The sequence below is a fragment of the Euprymna scolopes genome, chromosome 46, assembly GCF_053919585.1.
Source record: "Euprymna scolopes isolate OS-2025 chromosome 46, ASM5391958v1, whole genome shotgun sequence".
Taxonomy (NCBI): Eukaryota; Metazoa; Mollusca; class Cephalopoda; order Sepiida; family Sepiolidae; genus Euprymna; species Euprymna scolopes.
The window spans coordinates 174,372,855-174,384,870 of NC_136527.1; the positions used below are offsets into that span (position 1 = coordinate 174,372,855).

Consider the following 12,016-nt stretch of genomic DNA (forward strand, 5'->3'; position numbering starts at 1 on the left):
TCTCGTCGGTAGGAAATATCGACAATATGTTTACAAAAATAAAATAAAATAGAAAATAGAATAGGTTTACTAAAGGAATAAAAAATAAAATATAGAAGAGAAATTTAATAAAGAAATCACAACAAACATGAAGTATTGACAAGTTTTAATCTAAACTTGTTTGTAAAACTTTTTTATAGCAAAACATTTCGAACATTAAACTAATTAACGGACATTTTTACACGAGGAACGAAATAATGATGACACCGTGTTATTACGGTGACCTTAAGTTCTTTGTTCTTTAGCAATTGATTTGTTTCTTTAAATAATTTTACGTTTAAATCGTGTTTTCATCTTTTAAATTTGATTCTTTTATATTTTCATATATTTTATTTCTTAGTGAATTGGACACACAAAACAAAAGTTGTTTCAATTTACTAAAGAAATCATAACATTTTTTTCTGTTTTGAACACAAAAGAAAAAAAAAACACACGAATTCATCCAGCTTTTTTCTTCTCCGTATTGAATTTCCTGAATGAAAGGTAAGTTATTTTCTTCTTTTTTTTGTTTACAACTTAAAATAAATGCATGCAATCCAATAAAAATACGGATGCTGCTTTTAACAAACGTGAATAAAAAAAAGTATGAATCTTCAATCAATAAAAATCCCTTAAGAAAATATTATTCAATCTGACATGAAGATTTTTAAAAAATGAGAAATTTGTTTAATTTTAGTAAAATATGCGATTTCTTAGAAAATAATAATGACTATGATAAACACAATAATTCAATTCAAATATGGTTAAATTGTTTGACAACTTAGCACAAAAACTGCTATTGCGGTTTTTAATTGTTTTAATATATATTTTTTTTAAATTCTGAATACATTTATTTAGTATGTCGCTAGAGTTTTTCGTTTGATTTTTAATATTTTATCCAATACTTTAGATTTTAAAATGTGATCATATTCTTCTATAAAGTTTACAAAAAATGATCACCCATTTAGTGGCCATCACTTCAAAATTCTAAATCTACTTTTATTGGCTAATAAGTTAAAATAACCTTAAAAATATCCGCAAAAAGTTTTTTAAAAACATAATTATTACTGAAGATTTTAGAGTAAGATATCACTTTTCTATATAAATTTATTGTAAAATGATCACCCATTTAATGACCAGTTAATGATCAACAGGACATGTAATTGTTCGAAGATTCCAATTTTTGTGGCAGAGGAGAATTGACTATCGCTTTCTAAATTTTTATGTATATATTTATTTTTGCATTCTGTATTTTCACGTAACAATTTAATACACAAAAGATACCATAAAACATCATTTGCATAAAGTGACACAGTAACAGTTATTATCTGGCTTTTTTTTACCAGCATTTTGGTAGATTTTCGATTTTTAGCTGTTATCAGAACCCCTGAAGATGACTGTCTCATGTAAGATTTTTTTTCTTAGTTCTAACGTAAGGTTTGAAAGCTATAATTTGCAAATTAGATAAACAGTTCAAATTAAGTTAAAACAACAACAAAAAACTGTTTTAGGTTGGTAGAAGAGTAATTTGTATCGCGTTTGTAAACGTTTATTTGTTTATATATTTGTTTTTTGGCGACTTTTTCGTTTTTAATTAAATAAACGCTTAAAAATAAGTTTAAAAACACAAAAAAAAAAACTTATCAAGGTTGGTAAATGAGAATCTGGCACTGTTTTACGATTTGTCAAAAAATTAAAGCTGAGGCGACGTTTCATTACGGTAACAAAGCTTATAATATTGATAACACCAACATGCAATGATAGTTTTAAGCTGCACAAGTTTTTCGACATTTTTGTCGACTTTATAAGAGATTGAATGCGACGATAGGAAATTATATTTTTTCTTTAGAAAAAATTCTTTTTTAATAAAACGAAGATGAAAATATGAAAAAAGGTTACAGCGTTTTTTTTTTTTTTACTCAACAACATGAAGGGGTAGAACAGCATGGTCTGCCGGCATGGTAGATCATCGCGTCCTCCATTGTGTAATGGTGTATGTATTGAATGGTAGTCCTCCATGGTGTATGTATTGGATGGTAGTCCTCCATGGTGTATGTATTGGATGGTAGTCCTCCATGGTGTATGTATTGGATGGTAGTCCTCCATGGTGTATGTATTGAATGGTAGTCCTCCATGGTGTATGTATTGAATGGTAGTCCTCCATGGTGTATGTATTGAATAGTAGATGGATAGAAAAACAAACAGTCGCATGATGACAACAAAAACATACTGTTATCATGAGAAGCATAAAGAAACAATAGAAAGAATAAGAGTTTGTTGAGAAATAAGAGTTCGTTACTTGCGATTGATGTGAAAGGCTAACTGGCGCTGTTGTTGGGTGGGCGATTTGTTACATCGTGACTGCTTGAGGGTCCAGCGCGAAAGGGAAAGAAGGTCACTCTTCTGAGTTTTTTTTTTACATAGGCATCATCACTTATCAATGCCAAGAGGCCACTCGAGGATAAGGGTTAAAGAGTGTACAGCAGTAATTAGACAATATAGTAACTGTTAGTAATGGAGATTCAGTAAATTTGTTAACCTCTATGGAATGGCTCATCAAAAACTTGTTTATGTTAGACTTGAAGACAACCATATTGTAATCAGCTGGAAAGCAGAAAAACAGTAGACAATTTCATAGGTGTGCAGTTCAAAGAAAGAAGCATTGCTGATGGAATCTACACTTAGGTTTAGGCACAGATAAAGAGTGGGGGAAACTAGTGATAGTGTTTTCTGCTAGACGGGTGTTTCGTGTGAAAGTTTAGCGAAAGGGGACCATAGAATGGAGCCCAGCCGTGTACCTGCCATGAAAATAATGATAAAGCAGAGACAAACTCGCAACATCTCTTCTGTGAGAAAGGGATTACAGGGAAGAGAAAAGGGCATCCGCCACTAAGCCACAAAGTCTATTTTGAACTCTGTCAAGGCAGGATAAGTCCTTTCTAGCAGCTCCTGCCCAGATGTGGCAACAGTAATCCACCCTTGGACGTACCTTGCTCTTATATAGATAGAGAATTACATCAGCAGTGAGATATCTACTTGATCGATAAAAGGATCCCACCATTTTTCCAGTGGCCTGGGCACCAGATTTAATGTATGTGTTCCATTTAAGATCAGGAGTAAAGGTCAAGCCCAGAAGCTTGTCAAAACATGAGGCCTCCCCAAGACGAGACCCATTCATTTCAGTTGATTCCAGATGGGGATCAGAGCGTTGATGATGTAAAGATAAAGGCTTGGTTTTAGATGCATTAAAAGTAACAAGTGACCTCTTTCCCCATTGTACCAGTTGCTCAAGATCAGAGGAGAGAGAATTAGAGAGAACTTGGTTGTTCACGGTCTTAGATGTGCTACCATAGATAGTGTCATCAGCATAGATGCCTAAAAATGATGTAAGGATGTGATTTGGAAGATCATTAATATAGACCAGGAAGAGAGTTGGGCCCAGGATTAACCCCTGAGGGACTCTAGCGTTAATACTAAGAGCTTCAGATTTCTGCCCATCAACCACTACTCTTATGAATTTATCAGAGAGAAATGATGTAATAATTGAGAAGAAATGTTCAGCTATACCGAAGCTGGAGATCTTGTGAAATAAACCGTTATGCCATACTCTATCAAAAACCTTTGATATGTCAAGAGCAATTGCCCTAGAAAGGTAGCCTCCATTGAGAGATTCGCTAATCCTATGAGATATAACTGTAAGCTCATCTGCTATAGATCTAGGAGAACGGAAACCATATTGCGTGTCACTAAGGTGATTTTTGCTAAGATGGTTGATTACTTCTCTATTTAACACAGATTCCAGCAACTTACTCATGACACATAAATAAGAGATTTATTGGCCTGTATTGTGAGGGAGATGAGCGATCACCTGAATTCTTAAATATGGAGCATGCTGATGAGATTTTCCTGGGTGACGGGAAGCAATTCTCCGTAAGACAATGTTTAAACAGTTATATAAAGATGGCCGCAATTTCTGGTTGAAGTCTTTTGAGTCAGGGCCGGTTGCTTTACTGGAATCAAGGTTTTTGATTAGCTTGCCAACATCACGTACAGATATTTGTATATCAAATAGCATATTTTCTGCTACAGGAGGAAATATTGGAGGTTGGCAGCCTTGGTCGCAAAGGTTAGAATTAGCTGCAAAGTTCTTGGCAAAGAGTTTGTCGTTGTCTGATGCTGACGAGATTGGCTTTGTCTGATGCTGACGAGATTACCTCAGGTCCATTTATGAGAGTTGGGATAGAACACACGCTTCTGTTCAGGATTCTGTTTGCTATTTTCAAAAACTGTTGGGAACTAAGCCGCTGCTCAGCTACATTGGACTTGACGGACTGAGCATACACTTTTCTTGCGTTCTTTATTACTTTTTTACAGTGGTTGCTGGCAGTTCTAAAAGCGGCTTTAGTCTCAGTACATCTATTATGCTGGAAGCAATGTAAAAAGTGCGCAATGGCAGCAGCACAATCCGGAGAGAACCACGGCTGGCTGTTAGGTTTTTGCTGGAATTATTTTCGAGGGTATGAAACGGTTCATACCTACAATTAACCATTCTGTCAGGTCTGATTCTATTGAAGATACATCCTTTTTAAACATGGAATACAGAGGTAGATCAGATATAAATGTGCGGAAGCTATCCAAGTGAGCCATAGAGTATCGATATACTGTACGATGGAGAGGTACATCTGGGGACTTATTACATTTCATTTTTATTTTAACAGATACAACTGAGTGGTCGGAAGATCCAAGAGGGGACAGAACAGAAGCTGAACACAGTTTGGGGCAAGTTGTGAGAAAGAGGTCTAGGAGACTCGCATACTGGCCGTCAGTATCGGGAACATGGGTGGGTTCGTGAACAATCTGAGTGAGGTCATAAGCAATGGAGAAATCACAACAGAACCTCCCCTCATCATCGGTCTTGTTTGAGTGAGTTAACCATTTCACATTGTGAACATTGAAGTCTCCACAGACATGAATATTAGCTGAAGGATAAGCAGATAGGGTGTGGTCAATTTTATCAGATATGCTTCTAAAGATAGTAACTCTGATGTTATGGGGGCGATATAGAGCAAATACAAATGCAGTAGTTTGAGCTAGCGCAAACTGGAAGCACATATATCGTAAGTTAGGAGCTTCTCTGGAGATGTCCCTACCATATGGAAAACCTAATCTTTTATATAGGCACATATTCCATGCTCATGACAATCTTGGGGGTCAGATTGGGAAGTTAAATTAGAGTATCCTCTAATTACGAACTCATCTAGGGAAATGGTCTATCCAATGCCAGTTTCAAAATCGTGACCTCAGGGTAATGAGCCTGACCTCTGTACCCGCTGGTCCATCTCGTCGACAGTTCGGATATATCGCGATTTATTTAGATGTTATTTGTTTTGTTTTTGCAATATGTTTTTTGAATGAATTCAATTATTTACTAAAGTGCATTTTTGCCTAAAGGCTAGTTGGGAATAATTTTCCCTTTAACCAATTTGGTACCCCCACATGGGGAGCGGTATATATATTATTTTATTTTATTTCGAATCTCGCTAGATTCAACCATTCTGATGAGTCGTAGATGACGAAACACGTGTCAGTGGATAATTATATTTTAAAAATAATATATAGATATAGATATATATATACAATACTTGTATAGGTATACGTATATATATAATATATATATATATATATATATATATATATATATATATCTTCCCACTAGAATATGAATCTTAAAAACTTAATATATCGACTGAATCGGTTTTAAGTTGGGAAATATCTGGTTATTTTAGTAACGTCTCATATGACCTTTTTGATTAAATAACCCTAGATATTGTGAGTTGCATCCAATAATATTAACAAAAATTTTGATCTAAATCATAAAAAACGCTAGATATAATTTCAACTAGACTATATCTTAAAATAACACCTGTATGGACTGGATCTCTATCAAGTTAGAAAATATCTAGTTATTTTTTTATCGTGTCTCGTATAACTTTTTTAGATTCAATTAATCAAGATATTGTGTTAAATCCAATAATATTAATAACAAGAAACAGACATAATAATAATATTTGAATGTAATATATATATAAATATAATTGTTTCTCTTTCACTAAGATATAAATCATAAAAAACGCAAGAAATATTTTCAACAAGACTATACCTAAAGAAACACTTGCACTGACTTGCCTGTTTCATGTTAGAAAATATCGAATATTTTAGCAATGCGTCTCAAGTAACTTTTATTATATTAAATTAATCTGGATATTGTGAGTTGAATCCAATAATATTTACAATACACATACAGAATACAAATATTTGAATGCAAATAATAAAAATATTGAATTTCATTCATTTTTACAGATGTTCCTGATTGGACGCTATATATGTTGAATATAGCAAAAGGTAATCAGAAATGTATGTGACTTTAAGAAGACAATATTTTTACAGCAACCGAAACTATAGCAATAAGAAGAATTTTGAAGACGGAAAAGTATATGGTTTTAAGAAGACAATATTTTCTACAGCACCCGACACTATTGCACTAAGAAACGTTTTGTAGAAAGAAATGTATGTGGCTTTAAGGAAACAATATTTTTTCAACGATAAGAATAAGTTTGTAGAAAGAAAAGTAACACCTTATACATTCTACTTCACCTTGAACAAATTAATAATAAAATTGCAATAAAAAAAGATAAAATACATGTTCCTGTAATGTGTGTAGAACATTCTTGAAGTCACTCTAGAAAATTGCGACATCATTGTGAAGTGTGTAGATATAATTGTTTTGTCAAATACGATTGAGAAAAACATATATAAACTCACACTTGAGAAAGGAAATATTCTTGTAAAGTTTGTTGATATTCTTGTTCAAAAACATCAGACTTTGTTCAACATTTAATCATGATTCAAACTTGAGAAAATCCAAATTCTTGTGAATGTGAGTGTAGTCTTGTTTTAATAAATAAATGTTAATGACAAAAGTAACAACTCGCACTATGGAACATTATTGTGAAGTGTGTGATTATTCTTGTTCTAAGAAATCAAATTTAGTTAAACATATACGAATTCACACTGGTGAAAAGCCACATACTTGTGAAATATGCGGGTATTCCTATTCTGAAAAATCAAATTTAGTAAAACATATGAAAACTCACACTGGGGAGAAGCCACATAGGTGTGAAGTGTGTGGATATTCTTTTTCTCAAAACTCATATTTAGTCAAACATATGAAAACTCACACTGGTGAAAAGCCACATACTTGTGAAAAATGTGGCTTTTCTTGTTCTCAAAAATCAAGTTTAGTGAGACATATGAAAACTCACACCGGGGAAAAGCCACATAAGTGTGAAGTGTGTGGATACGCTTGTTCTCTAAAGTCAAGCTTAATCAGGCATAAAATAACTCACACTGGACAAAAGTCACATACTTGTGAAGTGTGTGGATATTATTTTTCTTTGAAATCAGGCTTAGTCAAACATATGAGAACTCACACTGGAGAAAAGCCACATACTTGTGGAGTGTGTGGATATTCTTTTTCTGAAAAATCAGACTTAGTCCTACATGTGAGAACTCACACTGGGGAAAAGCCACATACTTGTGAAGTTTGTGGATTTTCTTTTTCTCAAAAATCAAGTTTAGACAGACATAAGAGAACTCACACTGGGGAAAAGCCACAAAATTGTGGAGTGTGTGGATATTCTTGTTCTGAAAAATCATACTTAGCCATACATATGAGAACTCACACCGGTGAAAAGCCACATTGTTGTGAAGTGTGTAATTATTCTAGCTCTGACAAATCAAATTTAGTGAGACACATGAGAACTCATTCAGCAAACACAACTATTGCTGTTTCTGCCACACACAATTAAGGAGTGTGAACCAGCTGACATCCAGTTGTAAAGCCCCGTTGGATACTATACAATGCGACTCAATGGAGTGTGTAAATAATTCCACTGAAAAATTTGTAAAAACTTTAATATCCAATGTAGTTGCAAGTCTTGGGAAGATGTTTACCAGAAACAACAGTTGGTAATAAGTCATACACCATCCATTATGACTACAAAATTTCTACATCTACATACATAGAAAACGGGATATTAAGCCGGACATGTTGATATGGGACAAAATAAGCGTCCCTAATTATTCTGGCCTGAACAGAGCTGATAGAAAGAAAATATCAAAATAGCAAGGACTTATGTACGACATGAAAAGAAACTGCAATCAAAAGATCTGTCATTCCACTCATTATAGGAACAACCAGGCTACTTAAAAAGAATTTCAAAAACTATTTGGAAAATATACTCGGTGAACCAAGTGGAAGAGAAATACAAACAATTGCACAACAATGGACAGTTAGAATCTTAAAAAGATCTTTCAGTTGGAGTAACTAAGCTAATTTGAGAATGTTTGGCATCTGGTGGAAGGCTCCAGTCCCGACAAAACAATTTCATAAGACTATTAGAAGATACAAAAAGCCACATTCTTGTGAAATGTGTGCCTTTTTCTTATAAATAATGAAAAGTTAGTGAAACATATGAGAACTCAACATTTGAAAATTCATTTTTTAGAACAATTTGTGATTATTCTTGTTTTTTTTAATCAAGTTCATTGATGCATATGAAAATCACATAATTAATAAAAGATATATTTTTTGCAAAATATGTTTATAGACTTATTTGAAGAATTTGCATTTATTTATATGATAACTTCAAACTAGACAACATTAAATCGAACACACTTGAAAGGACTCATGATTGATGCAACAATTCTAAATGAATATTGTCATAATAAAGAGAAAAAGAGAATAATATAATATTAGTAAATAAATAATCACAAAGACTATAATTGGGTGCAACTGAGAGAAAAATCACAGACATGGAATAAAGTTATATAATAATATATATTTGTGTTATAGAACAATATAATATTAGTAAATAAATAATCACAAAGACTATAATTGTGTACAACTGAAAGAAAAGTCACAGTGTTTTGTTCAGAAGAAGATGTATTTCTTGTAAGGTAAAAACCACCAAGAGAGCGAAGGTCAATGCGATAAGGTATGTTTCCCTTTTGTGTGATGTGCAATGTAAAAGTGTCTATTCATCATATTAAAAGAACTGACTCGCATACGGTATTTGTTCCGGTTGTAAAAAAATGTTGATATGTGTATCCACCCACACAGGGAAAACAACAGAGGCTGTATACTTACAAAACAGAAAAGAAAACATCATACATACATTAATAGATAAATTTACATGACACAACCTGACACCTACATATGACGTTATGTATATGTATATATGCACTAGTATACTACAACAATGCTCTATCTGTACCATGACCTACTAATATGTACAGTCGAACATATCACATTAGAGAGCACCTTTCTTACAGATCATTGAAATGAGAACAACACAGATGATTAAGGTCACTTCAAGCATTATTTCAGATATAATAATTGAAAAAATGCTTAATGTATACACCATGAGAGCAATCTGACTTTATATTATTATACTATATATATATATATATATATATATATATATATATATATATATATATATATAGTATAATATTATTATACTGTATATATAGCATCAATGCCACTTTCTATGAATCCTAATCCAGATGAAAATTGAAATGAGAACAAGAGAAGTGATTGAGGTCAGATATTAATAACTGAAATAATGATTAATGAATTCTGTCTAGATATGTTAATGTCAAGATGTTTAAAGTAAAATGGGTTTTTTAATATTAATAGGTGGGGGTTAAATATTTTCCCTTTTATTTTCTTATAATAAATAAACAAAACAAATCAATTGTGAATTGTCTTCCCTTACTTTGTGCATAATTAACTTGTTTACAAATATGAAAAAAATATTTGAATAGACAATAACAGATTATGTTATTAATATTTTATTAGAATATCTTTTATTGAGAAATATTCAAGTATTTTTACACAGGAATCACCACTTATCAAGGCCCTGAGACCACTTGAGGATAATGGCTAATGGGTGTACATTAGTCAATGTGATAATAGCGTAATAAACATAAATTGTAGGAATTTTATAAATTGGATTACTTAGGGGGACGGCTCATCAAAAACTTGTTTACATTGGACTTGAAGACAATCGGATTGTAGTCAGCCTGAAAGCAGCAGAGCAGAAAAGAGTTCCACGGGCGTGCAGTTTAAAAGAAAGAATCTTTGTTCATGGAATACACATTCAGGTTTAGGCACAGATAAAGAGTGTAGGAAATTATTGATAATGGTTTTGGCTAGATGAGTGTTTTTCGTGAAGGTTTGGTGAGGGGGGACCATAGATTGAAGCTCACATGATCACTTGCCATGAAAATAACGATAAAGCAGAGACAGTCTTGCAATGTTTATTCTGTGTGAAAGAGGTTGCAGGGAAGAGAAATGGGCATCTCCCACTAAGATACGAAGTCTATTTTGAACTCTGTCAAGGCAGGATAAGCTGCTTCTAGCAGCTCCTGCATAGATTTGGCAACAGTACTCCATCGTTGGATGTACCTGGCTTTTATATAGATAGAGAATTGCATCAGGAGTGAGAGATCTACCGGAGTGTTAGAAATATTCAACCATTTTTTCCAGCGAGCTTGGCAATGGATTTGATATATGTGTTCCATTTCAGATCGGGACGAAAGGTCAAACGAAGAAGCTTGTCAAAACATGAAGCCTCCACAAGACAAGAGCGGTTCATTTCAATTGATGCCAGATAGGCATCAGATCGTTGATTTACAAAAAGAACATGAATATAAAGATTGAAAGTAAAATAAATTGCTTTTCACTCTGCCACATAATCATTCAGTGTCATTTTTCCTCATCAAAATTTTTGTAATCTATCTTTACAAAACATAAAAAAATCAGTTATAATTGTAAAAATAAAGATTAATATTAAAGACTGGATTTTAATTTTATTTCAGACATAACCGCTTTTTAAAATATTTAATTAATCTTTTTCTTATTTCATCTGAAGAAATGTTTTGCTTGTTATAAAATATATTTATAACAATTTTTGTTGCAAATTTATATATTTTTTCAATGTAAAATAAGTTTTCACATTTTTGTTGCAAATTTATATTTTTTCAATGGAGAATAAGTTTTAAAATTTTTTCTGACTGGTGATCTTATTTTACGTGTGCGTGTGCTACTGTGCATAGCTTGCTTTGTGTCTGAGTGTCCGAGCTAGACACAAAACACGTTAAGCATTTTAACAATTTACTATAATAACATAGCTGGAACTAAAAGGAAAGAAAAATTGAAAAGAGCATGAGCGGCACGTGTTTGCTCCAGCGATGCAGTTTGATTTGAGTTGTTAATGCAACTATGAGTCGATGGTGAAAGCTCTTTACCAACCCGTTAGCAGAGGGATGATAGGCGGTTGTTGCTATGTGAGAAAGTTTGAAGGATTGGCAAAGGTCTCTGAAGGTTTGGGATGTAAACTGGAAACATCTGTCAGTGGTAACAGTGGTGCCATGCAAAGACATTCCTACTGGCCAACGTGTAAAACAGTCTACCAAGGTGAGCATGTAGCGATGGCCATCAAAAGGTGGCAGTGGTCCAACAATGTCCAGGTGATCTTGTTGAGAGAAACGTGCATCATGTACAGAGAGTTTATATGAACTTTTGTAGCTTTACATGAAATACATGCCTCACTTCATCAACGTATACTGACATTCATGCTAAGCAAAAACATGAGCTGTGACTGTTGCATGGTTGCTGGGGTGTGTCAAGTTGGAAAAGTGTTGAAATACTTTCTTACAGCAAGAAGGAGGTAAGTAGGGTCCTTGGTGTGCAACAGACATATCGCACCAGATTAGCTTTCTGAAAAAGGATTAGGAGTCTTTGTTAGCAGATTTGTTTGATTTCGACATAAAGTATGTCATTCCTGTTCAGTCGCGATATCATCAAAACTGTTGCGGTCACAGAAGCGGTAAAAGTGTCAGCTACATTCGTTTTTTTTTCTTGTAAATATTG

The 12,016-nt window shown here is 33.3% G+C and overlaps 1 long non-coding RNA gene across 1 annotated transcript; it reads left to right on the plus strand.

Moving 5' to 3' along the window:
• The first annotated feature begins 235 nt into the window (after positions 1 to 235).
• Positions 236 to 10,591, plus strand: LOC145270464 (uncharacterized). The gene is made up of 3 exons (XR_013865369.1): positions 236 to 522; positions 4,737 to 4,941; positions 6,379 to 10,591. It is a non-coding gene; the product is annotated as an uncharacterized LOC145270464 (long non-coding RNA).
• The last annotated feature ends 1,425 nt before the right edge of the window (positions 10,592 to 12,016 follow it).